Source organism: Papio anubis, chromosome X (assembly GCF_008728515.1).
Source record: "Papio anubis isolate 15944 chromosome X, Panubis1.0, whole genome shotgun sequence".
Taxonomy (NCBI): domain Eukaryota; kingdom Metazoa; phylum Chordata; class Mammalia; order Primates; family Cercopithecidae; genus Papio; species Papio anubis.
The window spans coordinates 71961832-71982430 of record NC_044996.1 but is presented as its reverse complement, the minus strand read 5'-3'; the positions used below and the strand labels follow the sequence as shown (position 1 = coordinate 71982430).

Below are 20599 nucleotides of genomic sequence, written 5' to 3'. Positions count from 1 at the left end.
CCCCATCAAGCTACCAATGACTTTCTTCACAGAATCGGAAAAAACTACTTTAAAGTACATATGGAACCAAAAAAGAGCCCACATTGCCAAGACAATCCTAAGCAAAAAGAACAAAGCTGGAGGCATCATGCTACCTGACTTCAAACTATACTACAAGGCTACAGTAACCAAAACAGCATGGTACTGGTACCAAAACAGAGATATTGACCAATGGAATGGAACAGAGGCCTCAGAAATAACACCGCACATCTATACCTATCTGATCTTTGACAAACCTGACAAAAATAAGAAATGGGGAAAGGATTCCCTATTCAATAAGTGGTGCTGTGAAACTGGCTAGCTATATATAGAAAGCTGAAACTGGATCCCTTTCTTACACCTTATACAAAAATTAATTCAAGATGGATTAAAGACTTAAATGTTAGACCTAAAACCATAAAAAAAACCTAGGAGAAAACCTAGGCAATACCATTCAGAATATACACATAGGCAAGGACTTCATGATGAAAACACCAAAAGCAATGGCAACAAAAACTAAAAAGACAAATGGGATCTAATTAACTAAAAAGCTTCTGCACAGCAAAAGAAACTACCATCAGAGTGAACAGGCAACCTACAGAATGGGAGAATATTTTTGCAATCTACCCATCCGACAAAGGGCTAACATCCAGAATCTACAAAGAACTTAAACAAATTTACAAGAAAAAAATCAAACAACCCCATCAAAAAGTGGGCAAAGGATATGAAGAGACACTTCTCAAAACAAGACATGTATGCAGCCAACAGACACATGAAAAAATGCTCATCATCACTCGCCATCAGAGAAATGCAAATCAAAACCACAATGAGATACCATCTCATGCCCATTAGAACTGCGATCATTAAAAAGCAAGGAAACAACAGATGCTGGAGAGGATGTGGAGAAATAGGAACACTTTTACTCTGTTTTTGGGAGTGTAAACTAGTTCAACCATTGTGGAAGACAGTGTGGCGATTCCTCAAGGATCTAGAGCTAGAAATACCATTCGTCCCAGCAATCCCATTACTGGGTATATACCCAAAGGGTTATAAATCATGCTACTATAAAAATACATGCACACATATGTTTATTGTGGCACTATTCACAATAGCAAAGACTTGGAACCAACCCGAATGTCCATAAATGATAGACTGGATTAAGAAAATGTGGCACATATACACCACGGAATACTACACAACCATAAAAAAGGATGAGTTCATGTCCTTTGTAGGGACTTGGATGAAGCTGGAAACCATCATTCTGAGGAAACCATCGCAAGGACAGAAAACCAAACACCACATGTTCTCACTCATAGGTGGGAACTGAACAATGTGAACACTTGGACACAGGGCGGGGAACATCACACACTGGGGCCTGTCGTGGGGTGGGGGTATGGGGGAGGGATAATATTAGGAGAAATACCTAACGTACATGACAAATTAATGGGTGCAGCAAACCAACGTGGCACATGTATACATATGTAACAAACCTGCAAGTTGTGCACATGTACCCTAGAACTTAAGAGTATAGTAAATTATATATATATAACCTTATCTTATATGGGTTTCTGTTATAACACACCTTATTTAGTATATATTGTTGATTCATTAGCATTGACTTCACAGGCAACAGCACTATGATTCATGCCTGAAAGAAGCTTCTCTAATGCATGGATTTTCTCCATAAGACACGTCACAACCTTACTGCCCTTAGGAACACTAGGAAGCACTTCAGCAGTATGTTTGAGGACCATTTTAAACAATAAAATTACCAACAAAAAGCACAAAAATACAAAAATATGTGGCACTATGTAGTAAGCAAAAAAGACACTTGTTTATAGTATGCGGACTGAAGAAAGAAGAAAGAGCATTAAATGGTTGTCCTACCTCAGCTGGGAACACGCACATTGGGCAAACTCAATTTTTACTGCTCTGTTTATGTCCTGGAATAACCATGAAATTGCCCCAACTATTGATTTTTCAGGTTACCAATTTTAGAAGGCAGGAAAATTTGCAAATAGAGTCTTAGGATAATGAATATCAACTGTATTTCACAAGAAACAAAACTATGTTTGACGTAATGAAAAGTTTAGTGAGCATAGATATTAGTAACCACATGGGTAAATCCAGAGAAATACTGATTATACAAGATAATCATAATGTTTAACTTTGGAAATAAGAAGGCAGAACTAGTATACACAATGAAAATACAATACAGACAATGGAGTGACTGAAGTTCAATATTTTAAAATCTTTGTATTATTCAGAGAGAAAACATTTCTGATTAAACTGACATTAAATAAACTACCCATGTTGAAATGTCAAGGGTACTGCTGAAGAAGTAGTGTGTAATTTCCAAAACAATAAAGGAAAAAATGGGGTGAACCACTTAATAAATTCAAAAAGCAGCAAAAGAGAAGTGAATCGCAAAGAAAATAGGCCACACAGAAATCGCACAATAAAAGGACAGAAATATCCCCAAGATGTCAGGATAAACTAAGAAAATATTAACACAAATTACAATGATGTGCTTTAAACAGGACTTTAAGACATGAAGGCATAGAAAGGTTAGAGGTAAAAAGACAGAAAAAGTTATGACAGACAAATACTGTCCTAAAATAAGCAGCTATATCTTTATTAGTATTAATCAAAACAGACTACGTAAAAGCAGCAGTACAATTTTAAAGAGGGGTCACTATAAAATGATAAAAAGTACATTCACAAATTGATGAAATAATTATAGATTTCCATGTACTTCTAGCATAGCTTCAAGGTGTCTTTGTGTATACATATTTTAAATTGACAGAAATTAACAAATCTTGGGAGATACTAATAAAATTCTTTAACTAACAAAACTACATAAGGAGATAGAAGTATGAAAGATCCTATTAAGAAACAGACTTTCATAATCATACAGAGAATCATAGCTAGTTCTGCCCCAATAATTTGAGAATACACATCTTCCTCAAGTATATGAAAACTCATCATGCATTGGGCCATAAAGCAATTCTGAAATAAGAGATACCAGACAAATCTACTATCTAACCATTGTTCAATAATTTACTAATTGACATGTGAATTCTCTTCATGTTACAAAAAGAATGGATAAATTTTAGTATATTTCTACAATGAAAAACTATATAGAAGCGAAAATGAATATCATGAATGAATCCCAAATATCATTTTGATTAAAAAAGAAAATAGCAATATAATTCTACACATAAAATTTGTAAATATCTAATATATAGCTATATCTTAGGATCATGTGGTAAAACATAAAGAAACACATGGAAATCATAAACATCAATGTTTAGATAGTGGTAGCTTTGGTGGGAGAAGGAAGGTGAGTTGGTAATATTTTATTTCTTAAGCCTAGTGGTAGGTAACTGTTTTATTTTTTGTGGTTTTTAGGGAGATAAAGATTAAAATTACATAATTTTTAAAAATCATTCAAATAAAAGGTTAGATTAAGAGCTTGCGGTCCTTGTTCCATGAGACTGTATCTTTATTTTAAAAAGGAGGGTTGTTTGAAAATTAAAAGAAAAAAAAAGCTCATATTAAATATAAACAGATGTTCCTCAACTTACAATGAGGTTATGTTTGGATAAACCCATTGTAAGTTAAAAATATCCTAAGTTGAAAATCCATTTAGCACCTAACCCACTGAACATCGTAGCTTAGCGTAGCCTTCAAATGTGCTCAGAATACTTACATTAGCCTACAGTTGGGCAAAGATCATCTAACACAAAGCCAATTATATAAGAAAGCACTGGATATCTCATGTAATTTCTTGAATACTGTAATTTAGAGAATACTTATTTAAATATACTGTACAATATTCAATAAATTACATAAGATATTCAACACTTATTATATAAAGAATGGTTGAAATAATGGTTGTATGGGTACTCAAAATATGGTGTCTACTAAATTGCATATCACTTTCACACTATGGCAAAGTCAAAAAATTCAAAGTAAATCGCTGCTAGAATATGGACAACACCATCAGGAATGTCTAACAATATTATTACTGAACATGTTTGTGCTTGACATGAATTTAATATAAACTAGCAGCTTTTCAGGAATCTGTTTTCTTTTTTTTTTTATGGAAAAGTATTCTTTTTTTTCCTTTTTTTTTATTATTATACTTTAACTTCTAGGGTACATGTGCATAACGTGCAGGTTTGTTACATATGTATACTTGTGCCATGTTAGGAATCTGTTTTCACATCTTCTTTTCCTAAACTTTAAGTATACTCTGTTAGAAACACAAATTTGAAGTTTATACAATGTCAGTAGCTACTTACTCTGAAATTCCTTTTATTTCACATATAACATTATATACTTTTATGTACTTTACTATAACTCTGTTTACATATCTAATTCTTCAACTAGACTATTGGTATCCAGGGAATAAGCATGAGTCCTAATCATGATTGTATCATTAGCCTAGTATAATGCTTAACAGAAGTGAAGTATTTGATATCTTTAAGTAAAGTAATAGTAGAAAAGTGTTCTTGCAGTGTTATATGAATTGTGAAGAAAAAAGCACAACTGATGTTGGGGAAGAGGATTCAGTTACACATTTAAATTTACAAACAAATTTATACCAAAAGAATGCTGTTTATTTGTGTTACATACTAGGATTCCACATACAATTTCATTCAGAATAAAAGGGCTCTGCTGCTGAATGTTAGAAAACTAATGTCATAGATGTTCTGCAACATTTTTACTTCATGAACTGATATAATTAAAAGTACAAATATATCAGCATCAAAAATGTAGAAAGGAGAGTCTCAGAAGAAAGGGTAGCTCTTAAAACTGAGTACATTTAGCTTTGCAAAATAGATTACCCTTTTTAATTTTTCCCATTTTGACTTCATCATGAAACCTCATCACAGGCCAACATATTGCACAGTATTTCAATTTTGGTTCATAACTCAATTCAGTAGCTACACTGATGCTATTATTTTCCACATCAGCAATCTATTTTCTCCACTTCAATATAGAGAATACTCACTTACTGTAGTATACATAGAGGATAGTTATTTGAATAGCAGACACTTGAATTTAAGGAAATCTCATATCCTGGCTTTAGAAACTACCCCATAGTTAGAAGCAGCATTTAGACCTAGAGATGTTTTCATTTCTAGCTTACCACAAAAGATTCATCATCAGAGAAATGCTGGTGTCATAAGCTAACTGGGCTACATATACACATATGAATGCATTTGGCAGTGGTGCTTCGGGCATCCTTTGCTGCAAAATGAATTCCTCTAACTCAAAAGTAATTTTCCCCATGACTCAATGGATTATTATTCCTATTGCTGCCACTGTTGCCAACATTAATGCTTTAATACCTTACTTAACCAATATTCTCAAGTACTATGGCATTTCACATAAAGACATTTTAAGCTGTGGTTCAGGTTCAATTTTAAATGCCTAAACTTCTTTTTTTAAAACCTTAAAATACCTTAAAAATGATTTATGCATCCTTTGAGTAATATACAACATGGTACACATTTTCCTAATCACTCAGAATCCATCTGATAGTTGTTAATAACTGTTATTTTATGTAATTGATCGTTTTCTGTTTCCTTCTTTGATGTCAGGTTGTCAATTGTCACTTCTACTGTTTGTATACCTATGTCTTGTAGCCCTTTCTCTCTCTCTCTCTCTCTCTCTCTCTCTCTCTCTCTCTCTCTCTGTTGTTAATATGAAGGTCTAAGAAATAATTAAAGATGGTAGATTTTGGAAAAAAATAAGTCAGCAAGTTCTGATTTATAATGACAGGTGGGCCAGAGAGCTCACATAGCTAGAGACAGAACTAGGGTAGTAACTCAGTCCTCTCGTTCACAGTCACTATCTTTTCAATACCTGATCTAGGTAGTAGGATTCTTAACTGGAGGTATCTTACTTCCTTGGGTTAGATTTATCCAGCTCCTGTGAGGTTTAGCACATACCATTATGCTTGCATTTCAGTTAATATAAACAATAACCCTGACTCTGAGAAACTGATTTCAAATGTCTCCACTAATGGCATCAGGTTTCTTTCCTTGTCCCAAAATCCATGCAAAAGCAAAAAACTACCTCACTTGGACTTTGAGATTGATAAATAAGGAAATCAATAAATAGCTGAACATTTAGATTTCAAATTTTCAAAAAGTATTAATTCCCTTCCTTCCAATTTTAGAAAATCAAAATTTTAAATATTACCTTTTAAATGGGAATATCTATGAAACAGACTTGTCTTCAAGAGAATCAAGGCTAGCCTTTCCCATAAAGTGATTGTGTAGATTCGTATCTTTTTCAAACTCCTTTTAAAGCAAAATCCCAAGTAGAATATCAATATATAGAAAAAGTAGCTCTGCATAACCCATAGGACTCCATCAAATGTAACTTAATTGTGCTACATGTTCTAGAGGCACTGCAGAAAATGAAGAGACTTCAGAGCCCAGCCTAAGTCCTTTACTCTATGCTTACAAGCGCTGTGGCTTTCATAGCTTTAATTTCCTCTTCCATAAAATGGAGATAATATCATTTGTCTCCCAGTGCTGCTTTGAGGATCACAGATAATGTATACAAAATCCTCAACACAAAATTTGGCATATAGTAGTCGTTCAATAAATGAGAGTTATTGTAATTACCTCCTCGTGACTTTGCTAAGTCACCTACATTAATTAGGTAATAATAAAAAGTCTGAATGTTTCTTTAAAACATTAATATAATTTATTTTATTTGTAGTTACACTGTTGACAGAGAAAGTATGGAAATCAGCTATGTCTTAGATTATTGCTTTGAAATCTAAATAAGAATCATTAGGGTTCAACATATTTATTGTACATATAGAAGGAAGCCTTGCTTTTAGAATTGAATGCAATTAGTTTCCTGAATAAAAATTGTGATACTCAGTTTACCATAGAAATTCATAGTAGAAATATGGCCCCCTGCCTCTCTGAAATGGATGGAGAAACACCAAGTGAAAATAAGTTATCTAAACACAGCATGGCAGAAGCTATTTTATTCCAAGTGTCAAAAGCAGGATTATGCAATCTCCTGGGTATGCAGAAGTTAGATAAAAATCAGGTAAGAGAAAGGAAATAAAAATGTTTCACTAGCAGCTGTCCTAAAATAAGGCAGCGGTACCAATACTATAGATTGTTTATTCATGTATTTGACAACAAGTGGCATTTTGCATCCAACTTTCCTCCTTTTCAGCTCACAGCATCTTAAGCATTCTTTGTATATTTAGGGGAAGTAGAGTTTGGAATCAGAGAATAACAGGAGGATTATCAGAATTGAAAGGAACTTTACAGATAATTTGTCAGCCCCCTCATTTTTCTGATGTGAAAACTGAAGTCCAGAGATGAATAACCGAGAAAAAAATTGCTGAATACCGGAACATCGAGGAATTCAAGTCCAGCTCAACTCTTATTTTCCTCTTTGCATTTTAACTTTCATAGGGAATTGCTCAGAATTGGCCCTCAAATGGAGTCAAATGATGAACCATAAACAATCGTTATATTTAATACTTATTATAAAACACATTAGGCCATAAATTATAGGGCTACTGTCAAGTATATTTTAAAAGCAAAATTGAAATATTAATATCTCAGTCAAAATACAATACATTTGTCAGCATTATCAAAGCCTGCTCTTTTTTATTAGTTCTGCTTTAGGATTTAGAGTGATTCAGAAGGTTCAAAATGGATAACATATCTTTAAGGTAGCTGGCAATCTGCCTGTAACACAGTCTCAGCTGTCTGGGTGACTACAGAAGGAGACAATACCAATCTAGAACATCCATCTCTCTACTTTCAGAATATCTACAGTACTTATTACCTACTTTGTTGGTTCTTAACTTTTCTCAGGTTAGAATCTCTTAGAGAAAGATGACAGCTGTAGACAGTCTTCTCAAGAAAATGCATATGCTACCATATAAACTTTTGCACACAATTTCAAAGAGTTTAGCAAGTCCACAATGGGATCAAGAACTGCTGTTCTACAATGAGAACATATGCGCACAGGGAGGTGAACATCACACACCGGGGCCTGTCGGGGCGTGGGGGGCAAGAGAAGGGATAGCATTAGGAGAAATACCTAATGCAGATGACGGGTTGATGGGTGCAGCAAACCACCATAGCGCATGTACGCCCTATGTAACAAACCTGCACGTTCTGCACATGTTATCACAGAATTTAAAGGATAATTTTGTTTTAATTGCTGTTCTAACATTCATCTCAGTTAATATGTGCTTCCTTGTATTGTTATTTATTCCCACCCATGTGTGTCCTGGCTTCACTAGATCAAAAGCTGCTCAAAGTTGAGGATGGATCTTATAACCCTCTATATATCCATAGCGTAGGGGCATTGTTTAGCCTATGGTAGAGATTCAAATATATGCTAATAACTAAATCTTAATAGAAGATCACTTATTTTGTGTCCACTACGGGCCCAGCGCCATTCACGGAAATGAAGATACAAAGATTATAAATATAAAAGCCATCCTTCGAGAACTCACAGTCTAATGAAAGAGATAAATATATGATTATAATGGCAGGCTTAGGGAGGCTATGGATGGTAAAACATGGGGAAAAGAGGACGGGATAGAAACTGGTGGGCACTGATACTCTCAAAGTCCTAGTTTTGGAGGGGATGGTAGGTTAGAAGATTAGGAAGATGGAAAACCTCCTGTAAATGAAGCACGCTTGAGCTAAGTACAAGAACAACAAAATGAGTTATGAGAAAGGTTAAACTGTAGAGAAGCAAAAAGAGAGAAAGCAAGCGAGACAGAGCGATCGCGTGTGTGTCAGAGAGACAGCGCTTGGACCAGAAAAGTATCCCTTATTTTTTTACTATTGTTTCATCCCTATAGTTAATCTAACCCTAGTCCCTAAACACCTTGTGTAAATATTGCTCCAAAGACAGAAGTCAAAATGATCATGCTAATCGAATTGTGTCAGCACAGTCTTCTTATACACTATAACAAAGGAATTTTTGCATTTATAAAGGTGACAAGTGTTACTCAAGATTCAGCTCGACTTATTTATGGAAGACAGCTCTGAGTCCATATGTCATTCTCCTGTTCTATACTCCAAGAAAAAGGTCTGGACTGAACACATTCCACATAAATGAACCAAGAGACTTAATCACAGCCAGATGGTATGAGTCAAGTTAAACCTCCTTCTTTTTTTTTATGGTAGACTGAAGGGAAGTTAATCGTTCACTTTTGTTGGGTATTAAATTATTGATAACAGTACCATTAACTTTGATTACAGTCAGGCATTCCTTTCAGTTAAAGAAAATTGGTCAGTATAATAGTTATCTTGTTATCAGAAATTATGTAAGATAGATTTAGACCAAAAATAACTTGATTGGAATAGGAAACAAAAACACATTTAGAGCTATTACCTCAAATACTTCTAAAGGTTCTGGGAAAAGGGATAATGATTTGTAATTTATTTCCTCACACTTAAAAGCATGTTCAAAACTTTACAATTTAATAAGCACTTCCATTTCATCTTCACAACAGCTTTATAAGGTTGGCAGGTCAGTTATGCATTACAGATAGCAAGCTTTGCAGGAGAGGCTATATGACTTGTCCTAACTCACAGGCTTAAGAGAAACTGGGATTAGAAATTGATTTGACTCATATTCCAGTGCTCTTCCCTTTATTATGCTGATACAACTACACTTCCTTTATTATCCTTTAAACTGTAGTGATAAGTAGGCCTTTTAGTCATCTACTGTGTTGATGAAATGCCCTATCAGTGCCCCTCCTCAAGGGTTCATATTTTATTCTCGGCCAGTCCAGCATATGATATAATGTTAACAATATTCTCAGTATGGTTTACGTAATTCTTTCACCAAATGTCTTTCTATATTTTATGCTTACCAACGAATGAAGCCAAAAGAGCTTTAACATGAGCTATCAAACAACTACTATTACTCGCATTTTTTTATTTTGCCAAGTTTCATTCATTGGCAGTATACCAAGCTATTCTATTTTCCACAATACCAACTCCTTGAAGAAGAGGAATTACAGCAACATTTCGATTGAGAAAAACAATTTCATCCTTCAATTCAGGGCTTTACACAGCTTGGTTCTAAACTCCGACCTCATTTCTTAAGTGGGAACACAGGTGCAACTGATGAATTTTATAGCTTTAGGGAACTATATGAGTTTCCTCATGTGTTAAATCTTATTATTAAGCAAGGAATCATCTTAGTTTGGAGGCTTGGTGTTAAGCACTTTACCTCCTTACTGGTCACCTCCATCCAGTAAAAGAAGTGAAGTTCAACAAAAGCTATCTGCCCTCGTACTGCAATCAAAACCCACACCTACACCCTAAACCTCTGGCAAACTGTCGCCTTGCCTCTGTTCTCGCACAGTTTCCCAACAATTTCAAAGAGGACGAATTCACTAAACGACAGGTGACAGAAGCTCTCAGAGTGGGAGGGCTCGCGCTCTAAATCTCAAACCAGTGCGGCGACTCCCCTGACCATTCCCTAAAGCAGTCCCATCTCCCCTGATTCTAGGATGGCAGCGAGTCCCAACGGAAAAAAAAAAAGGAAAACTAAAACCAAGCTGCTGGAGCCCACCAATCGGTGTCAGCGTTCTCACCCCTCCCCAGCTAGACCAAAAAGGTCACTACCAGGCACTTCCCAGGGTCCCAACCTCTGCCCTCCCCTCCTTTCCCTATGCCCTAAGAGCAGTTTTACAAACAGGAAAGGATACTCCCCATATTCGACATGGTCCCACGACTTTTCTCGGGAAGCTAGTGCCCGGGCAGCGGCACGAGTAGGCTGGGAGGGCGCCCGGAGTCCTGCGCTAGTCCTGAACAGCCGGCACGCGCAGCTACTAGGTTTGCAATCCCATTTCCTGTTTCTGCTCCTGGCTCGAGGGGGCGGGGCCAGGTGCCTCCGAGGGGCGGGGCTGGTGCAACTCCAAAATGGCTGCCGCAGGGAGCGGCGGTTAGGACGGGTTCCAGTCGCTTGGGGGCGTTGGGGGGCTCGAGGGCAAGAGGTTACGCGCCCCAGCTCCTACCTTGGGTCCTTCGCCTGCACCCAGTCTAACCTGGCACCTAAAGGTTTCGTCACCCAACCAACCTTCTAGTTCTTTCTTTTGTCCTACTCCAAAGTCTTCTTAACCTTCCGCCCCACCTCTTTCCTCAGATTTCACTCTATCCTTGGCCCGCCACCATTGTCTCAGAGTTTAAGCCTTAACGGATGAAGGAAAAAGGTATAGGGCTTTTAACGTATTTTTCAAAAAATTGTAATCGTATAAAATAAGGGCCTAAGGGATAGTGCGGCTGGTAAATTTGAGTTGTGAAGTTCACTTACGGCGTTAAAAGGGTTCATGATTCTTAAAGTTTTAGGCTAGACTTAACAGGTAAAGTTTATGTGAAATATATATGCGCACTTTTTTTTCCCAATAGATATGTAAGATACGAAAATTACTACAAAGTCTGTAATGTGCAGGGAGGTTAAGTGAAATACTAGATAGTAGTTGGCGTTTTATATGTGACATGAAAATGTTCCAAAGTTATTAGACACTGTGGATTTATGGAAAGGATGGGCATCCTGGGAATTATCGATTCATTTCAATTCAAAACCCTTGGAAATTCCAAGGAAGAACTGAGATTTTGCTTTGGGGAAAAAAAATTATTATATTCTCTTACTAAGGAATTTAACAAGTTGGACGAAATTTTTTCCCATCTTTAGTATTTCAGTATATAGGGGAAATAAGCATCTCATTGGATAAGCTTGTTTTTATCTTTGTTTCCTTTTGAACCAAACATGGATCTAAAAACTACGTGTTTTACTCTGTAGTGTTAATGTAATTGGTGGTAGGCTTCAGACTGTTACCCTAACTACAAACCTTCCATGCTGGAAAAACAAACCTTTTAAAATACAAGGTTTTAGGAAAGTACAACCTGGAAACCACTTCGGTAGGTGAAACTGTATAAAGATTGCTTTGTTTTTGATGTCCCTATATATTTGAGAATACTTACTTTACAGAAACAGATAAAACTTAGCAGATTTCATCAATTTAATCAATTTCTATACTAGATAAACAATTGTATTTCACCATTGGAGAACTTATTTTGGTATAAAGATAAAAAACATTTAAAAAAAAGGTTTTCCCTGGACACTTAGTGTTTTTTAACACAACTATTTAAAAAAAAATCCATATATAGACCACAACAATCCACTAAAGCTAAAGCATTTTCAAGTTTCATGTAGAGTTACTAGACTTATATGTAGGTAAGCTATAAGAATAAGCCTTTTTAAAGAAGTGTTTTGAAAATGTTTTATGGAATTTCTTAAGGAAAAGATCTTTAGGATAGGATCAGTTTTTTAGTAAAATTAAAATTTGAAGATATTTGTTGTTAATGTCCACCTTAAGTAAAAAATGAATAGTAGCCTGTGCTAACCACTTAGAAAATTAAGAAGTGGTTTTTGTTTTTGTGAGTTCTGAACTAAATTTGACTCCAAAAATTTCCCTCTTGTTTTTTCTTAGATATCTGATTTCTTAAAACGAGGTTTATATTTTTCTTAAAACTTAGGCACAGGAATAGCATGATTTATTTAAAGTACATGTGTATTCAGTTATAACTGCTGTTGTTAAAAGCAACAAACAAATCTGTTAAAATAAAACTTTTTATTATAGAGAAAATATTAAAAGGAAAGAATATATAAAATTTTAGTTGTATATTAAATATTGAATACCTATAAAATAGTTATAAAATGTGTGTACAAAATAAAAGCAATATAACAAATATAAACTTGTGAACTATCACCCAATTTAAGCAAAAGGATATTATACCCTTTAAATTCCCTTGTTTACTCCTTTCTAATTGCATTTCTTTTCTTCCTTTTTTTAGAGGCAGCTGCTGTCTTGAATTTATGTATAAATTTTCTGTTTTATGGTTTTGCTATAGTATTTGCGTCTCTAACCCACATATCCTTTAGTGCTGCCTATTTTTGAACTTTATATAAATGAAATGAGACTGCTTTTCTTCTTCTGTGATTTTTGTAACTCATAATGTTCCTCAACCAGGTTATTGTACATAGGTATGGCTTGCTTATTCATTTTCACCGTTCTAGAGTTTTCCACCATATGAATATATTGTAATTTATCTGTTCTGGTGATGGACATTTGGGTCATTTCCATTAAATATGTTAGGATGAAATCTGGATATGCTTATTTTATCATAGTAATGATTAAGGTTAACTTTTAAGAATCCAAATGTTATCTCTAAAAAAATATAATTTTCCCTTTTTTTTTTTTTGGAATTGGAGTCTCGCTCTGTCTCCCAGGCTGGAGTGCAGTGCGATCTCGGCTCACTGCAACTTCTGTTTCCTGGGTTCAAGCGATTCTCCTGCCTCAGCCTCCCGAGTAGCTGGGACTACAGGCACAGGCCGCCACATCCGGCTAATTTTTTGGTATTTTAGTAGAGACGGGGTTTCACCGTGTTGCCCAGGCTGGTCTCAAATTCCTGAGCTCAGGCAATCCACCCGCCTCAGCCTCCCAAAGTGCTAGGATTACAGGCATGATAATTTACCTCTTTCACTGTAGAGAGAATTATTCATTCTTTATTATATTTATTCAGATTTTTTGTTTTGGATTATCTTATATCTTAGCTTTGTTTCTTCCTGTCTACCAGATTTAGCAATACCTTCTACACTGTTTCACCTAAATAGGCAGCTACCTTTTTCTCCTTTCACCCTTAGAACAGGGCTACAATAATGGAGACAATAGGTGTAGGATCTTCCAAATTGTTCTTTTGGGACCTAATTAACTATACTTATGAAAGCTTAACTAAAGTAACATCAGTCACATATTGATGAATCAGATATGGTGGATAGTTAGAAGGTTGTGAATTTGACTGGGATAATTGAGATGTAAAGAACCAATACAGTATCTTAACTCAGCAGCTATTGAGCATGTTAAAATTTGACATGAGCAAAACTAATGTGGAAAATTATAATTCCTCAGTAAATTGAGTAATTTTTTATGATTAATTATGCTTAATTCTCTAAATGTTTTGAACCCAGTGTGTTACAGAGAACAAACTTTAAGTTAAAAATATTTATGAAACAATTCCAGTTAAGATTCTAAGCCACTTAATTTTTAATATTATGATTGTTTTGTGTTAAACACATTTTTTTGTCATCTTCTAACAAGTGATTTTAAGATGATCAGAAAATTAAATGGTACTTGACAAACTCCCATTGAAGTAAAAAGAGTTCACTAGAAATGAAGAGAGCGTAGTATCATATAATATTTCTCAAATTTTGATGTCCTTGTTAAAAATGCAGATGACTAGACCTCACTTCTGTAGATTCTGATGGAGTAAATTGGCAGTGAGATCCAGGAGTCTGTGTTTTGCCTCTGTTTGTGTAATGGAAATATAGAATTATACAAATCATTTCTTGCATAAAATAGCTTAACTGGGATAAAACTTAATAGTTTACAGAATGTCTCACATACATCATTTCATTTGATACCTAAAGTAATCTGAGGTAATCTGGCCAGGCATTATCCTTTGTTTTTAACCAATTAGAAAAACAACAAAAAATCCTAAAACAAACACAGCAACAACAACAACAACAGAAGCTCATAGAGATTATTTGGTTTGCCTAGGTGTTCAACCTAGGTCTTCTTGATTCCCAATGCAGTACTTTTGAATGTGTGTAGCAGATAGGCAAAGCAGAATCTCAAATAAGACCACTTCTGTTGCTTGCTTTCTATAGCTCAGGTGCCCATTTAGTATAAGAGTAAAATGAGGAATTATTCTAACTGACTGGCAGTCTTTCTAGTTTGTATATGAAGAAATAGACTCAGTTTCCTAAAAATTTGAGAGAGGTTGAAACTGAGGGTGTTTCCTACTTATAAGAGAAAAACTGTTTTTCCCCCCTGGGCAGGCAGAGTACACTTTGCTGGTTTCATAGTTCTGGCGTTTTAGGTTTAATTTGAACATTAGCCTAGCCTAGAACTCTTCAAGTGACAGGTAAGAGAGAGTAGAGCTATAGAAGAGGTAAAGCACTATTAGCAGAGGCAAATAGATGATATCATAGGGAACAGAAGCTTAAAGACAAGAGAAGTGGGTTTGAGTGGTTGTCACAGGTGACCTGAAAAACTATCCAATTCATAATTTGGAAGTGACAGATAAACATAAGAAGACAAGATAAGATGCTGAATGTAGGATTTAAGTGAATAGAATAAAATGCAAAAAAAGTCTTGGAAAATTAGAAAAAATAAATCTGCATATTTACCATTTCTCAAAGTGCTAATATTTGATCTTTATTTTAATAATAAATGTCACATTTGGTGATTATAATATATAGTTATCAGAAATATATGTGTGTGTGTGTATATATATATAGAGAGAGAGAGAGTTATCAAAAAGATTGTTTCTCTAAAAATCTTTGATTTTAACAGATTAGCCAAGACTTACATTTTCTCTTTGACAGGAAACCTTTTCAAAACTTGAATAATAAAAACAAAGTTTTATTATTACTAGAGTTGATTGATTATTAATAGATAATATGGTAGGAAATAATAAAACATTTGCTATTGTTACAGATACTTTAGGGATAATTCCACATTAGGTTTGAGAATTGTAGGATTCGAAAATTCTTTAATGTAAGCATAGTGCTCAGAAAACTCATTTTTAATAAACATTTTCCTTATCTCTATGATTTTACTATCCAAGAGCTGTTTGAAAAAAAACTCTTAAGGGAAGAAAAAGCAAAAAGAAGAGACTTATCAGAAGGGCAGGTGAGGGCAAGGTTAAAAACAAAACAAAACAAAAAAAGCTCTCTTAAAGGACTATACTGCTCTGCACTCCCATATCCCATTTTACTTACCATAGAACCTACATATTTAATTCTAGATATGGCTTTTATTTACTGTTACTTTCTTACTACTATTCATTCTAGATTGATTCTGGAGTCTCTAGTCCAAAATCTGTCAAAGTCATGGTTTTTATTACTTTACCTGGTAATTGGTTAGAGCAGAGTGTAGCATGCTTTGTAAATTTCTTAATTTCTCTCTGTTTTATTACCCACATTATATGATTTTTGAGTATTTTTTCTAAAATTTGCAATAGTATGTACCAAAATTCTCACCTCTAGATCATAGTTTCTCAAACAGAACTATAGACATGTTGGGCTGCACAATGTTTTAAGGAGACTGTCCTGTGCAGTATAATACTTAGCAGCATCTCTGACCTCTACTCCCCAAATGCCAATAGCACCTTCTTTCCCAAGTTTTGACAGCCAAAAATGTCTCCAGACATTGCCAAATATCCTTTGAAGGACAGGATCACCCCCAGTTAACCATTTATCTAGCTATAGAATTCTTTAATGCTGCCTTTACATTAAACCAACAGATAAATGACGACAATAGCAACAGAAATATCTTTCAGCCCACTCTTTTTCAGGATTAGCCACAGCAAAAGCACAACAACAACATCATTCCTAGCTTTTGAACCAGTTTTCTAAAGTTAGTAAACTATGAATCCAAGACTTTGAAGTCGTTGTAAAAATTTTCACTTTGGAGGTAGTGGAAAGAACAGGGCATTTGGAATCATTCATTTGTGACTGTGCACATTTGCAAAAATTCTCTGAGGTATTTATCAGAAGTGGAATTACTGAGACACAGGGTAGAAATAGTTTTTTTACTGTAAATAAAAGAAATACTATTTTGTATGTTGAAAGATTTTATATATTGCAAATGGTGATTCAGAAAGGAGTTAAATTAGCATGCATCTTATGGAAGAGCTGGCTTTTATTTCGGATTTCTGCCTTAAAAGTCAGATGTGACTTTTTATTTCAAAAACAGTTCAATGAAATATTGATTGCCTACTGTGTGCACAGCATTGCTCATCTGACATATCAGAAACAGAATACTGAGCTGGATAGACTATGGGTCTGATCCAAAATGGCTTTTATTATGTTCTTGTTCATTCAAAAGGAAATATTATTTACAGGACAAGATCAGTGTATAAGGCAAAAGTCCATAAAGCATAAGTATATCAGGTTAAATTCCTATCTGATTTTCATAGCTAGCTCTGATCTAGGTTGGTAATATGCTTTTATCCTCTCTGAACCTCAGAATTGTAAAAACCATTGTTTGTCAGTTGTAGCTGAGGTATACTGAAAATAATTCTTTTCTTAAAATGTGTATTGGGTAAGGCATGCGAAGATATATAGAGAAAAATACATATCATTTAACCTACCATGTAACTAGAATAAAAGAGACGTTCAATTAAAAGATAAATTCCAAATAATAATTTATTTTAAAAAGGAACTATAAGAAGCCAATCTCATGGGTACCCTTGGCCTTAGATGACAGCAACTTACTCAAATGATACTTAACAGACTTTTCATAGAACTTTTCATTAAGATGTTCACTTTCACTACAACATGTCTCAAATTCCATATTTGGCCCAAAAACCATACAATTTTGTTTCATAAATGATTGTGTGTCTAAGCTGCCTGAAAACAAAACAGTGAGAGTCTATGGTAACTGAGTTCAACTGACCCATTTCTAAGTCAGGTCCTAGACTGAAGCTTAATCAGAATGAGGCAATGATCCAGACTATACAGAAATTAATAACTTTCTATTTCTTTTTTATTCAGATTAATTATTTGTGAAAAGAAATTATCCAATACTTCTCATCTATCTAACTGGAATTTCTCTAGCTGGAGGTAAGATAAAAAGGTTAGAGAGAAATAAATGTATAAATTGGAGGAATAATGAGGAATTATTTAACTTGTCAAAGACCAAACATCAGATTAGTGTGAATTAACCCTTTCATTTTTTATTTCAGCTTTTAGACAACCCATAATTCAAGATGTATTTATGAACAGGGTAGAAAAGAGTATCTCGAAAATTCTCTTTGACAATTAAATTAATAAATAATGTATGATTTCAATAAGCAGTTGTTCAAATTTGAACAGAGAGAAAATATTATGTACATGTATTTGGCAAGCATATTCTCTGTTACATTATTTCTGCTTTTGTCTTTCTTTTGTTTAAACCACTAGCATTTTTCTGCTTCTCCTTTCTTATTAGTCTACTTTTAATTATTATTATTATTATTATTATTATTATTATTATTGCAAATTGCCATATTAATCCTCATTACAACTCTCTGGATACTTTTAAGTTAACTTTATAAAGGAAACTCTAGTTCAACCTATTTTCTATACTTTACACCCAGAATAGGATCTACAGGAATTCATAGAATGCAGTACAATTAAGATGAAGATTTAGTTAATAGTCATATTATACAAATGCAGCTCATACCAGGTGCAGGAGTGCATTGATGCTCAGATATCATGTTTCTTGATATTTGCTGGAAGCCTATTAACTTCTGACAAGGTGCCATCTAGAAATTTGGTACTGAACATTCAGAGTAGTGCAATCACTGTGGCATCCCCTAGTAAACAACTTTGGTTAAAACATAAATTGTTCTTATATTTTAATATGTGTGCCTTATTTCTTTAGTTTATAACTTTCCCAGGTCATTTTATTTATTTATTTATTTATTTATTTATTTAATTTTATATTTTATTTATTTATTTTTTTTGAGATGAAGTTTCACTCTTGTCACCCTGACTGGAGTGCAATGGCACGATCTTGGCTCACCGCAACCTCCACCTGCTGAGTTTAAGCCATTCTCCTGCCTCAGCCTCCCGAGTAGCTGGGATTACAGGCATGCGCCTCCACGCCCGATTGATTTTTTTGTATTTTTAGTAGAGACGGGTAGAGACCATGTTGGTCAGGCTGGTCTCAAACTCCCAACCTCAGGTGATCCACCCGCCTCAGCCTCCCAAAGTGCTGAGATTACAGGCATGAGCCACTGCACCCGGCCCATTTTATTTCTTATATGACTTTGGACACCTGGAACCAAAAGAACTCCTTGCAAATAGTTTAAACTTTGTATACTTTTAATGGTTTATTTTTTTAATTAGTCGCCTTTTATTTTAGGTTCAGGGGGTACATGTGCAGATTTGTTAACATGGGTAACAGATTTGTTACATGCAAGTTGCTAGGGTTTGGTATACAAATTATTTTGTTACCTGGTATAGTGAACAACATAGTACCCAATAGGCAATTTTCTGAATCTCACCCTCCTTCCATCCTCCACCCTCAAGTAGGCCCTGGTGTCTGTTTTTCCCCTCTGAATCAATGGGTACTCAAGGTTTAGCTCCCACTTCTGAATGAGAACATGTGATATTTGGTTTTCTTTTCCTGAACTAATTCCCTTAGGATAATGGCCTCAAGATGCATCTATGTTGCTGCAAAGGACATGATTTTGTTCTTTCTTATGGCTGTGTAACATTCCATGGTGTGTATGTACCACATTTTCTTTATCTAGTCCACCATTGATGGGTACCTGAGTTGATTCCATCTCTTTGCTATTGTGAATAGTGTTGTAGTGAACATATGAGTGCATGTGTCATTTTGGTAGAACAACTTATATTTCTTTGGGTATATACCCAGTAATGAGATTCCTGGGTCAAATGGTAGTTCTGTTTTAAATTAAAGTTTTTTGAGAAATCTCTAAACTGCTTTCCACAGTGGCTGAACTAATTTGCATTCCCACCAGCAGTATATAAGCATTGCCTTTTCTCTGCAAACTCACCAACATCTGTTATGGTTTGGTTTTTTAATAATAGCCATACTGACTGATGTGCAATGGTATATCTTATGGTTTTGATTTGCATTTCTCTGATGATCAATGAAGATGAGCATTTTTTTTTTCATTTTTGGTTTTGTTGATTTTTCTTTTTTTTTTCTTTTTTTTATTTATTTTTTATTATTATTATACTTTAAGTTCTAGGGTGCTGCTATAAAGACACATGCACACGTATGTTTATTGAAGATGAGCATTTTTTATGCTTGTTGACCATGTATGTGTCTTTTTTTTCCTGATAACACTTTAGTTGAATTGTCACAAGGTTATTGAACTTCAATAACTTTGATATTCATAGATCATAGCAGAACTGGTAGTGCTAGTAACATTCCATGTAGCACTCTTCTAGGTTAAGCACACATTTCACAAAGAAATTTCAATAAACAATTTCCTAAATAATATTAAGAATGGAAATGTTGTGTTCTCAATTAAATATTGTTACCTGTTTGCTTAAGAGACCCCTTCCCAAGCAAAAGATTAATTTATATACTTTGAAGCCTGTGAACACTAATTTTAACCCAAGTTAGTTTCCAGTGCTTTCATTCATAGCACAAACTCACTCAATGTCAGTACCTCTTATATTTGCTCTTATACATAGAAGATCTAGGTCTTTACCGGTAAGGATAGAAAGATTAAAGAACACTCACTTTTAAAAACAGAATTACTCTCAATAATGTGTATTTATAATGAGTGCTAGTACTCAAATAGTGACAGTTTAAGAAACTAGCTCCTTCTTCAAAGAATGGTCAGAAAAGTTGGAACATTTTTTATTGTCACTTCCCCTTACACCTAGTTCTTTGTCATATGTCTAGTTTTTCTTGCTTTGTGAACCCTATATCCCTATATCATCAGAGATTCTAGAGATT

At 34.6% G+C, this 20599-nt stretch overlaps 1 protein-coding gene across 1 annotated transcript in view; it reads left to right on the top strand.

The window, feature by feature from the left end:
* The first annotated feature begins 11042 nt into the window (after positions 1–11042).
* The window catches only part of TENT5D (terminal nucleotidyltransferase 5D), an 88805-nt gene continuing 79248 nt past the window's right edge, over positions 11043–20599 (top strand). Inside the window, exons 1-2 of the mRNA XM_003917930.3 lie at positions 11043–11260; positions 17671–17739. The gene's annotated coding sequence lies outside the window, so the exon portion shown is untranslated. The remainder of the gene's footprint in view (positions 11261–17670; positions 17740–20599) is intronic.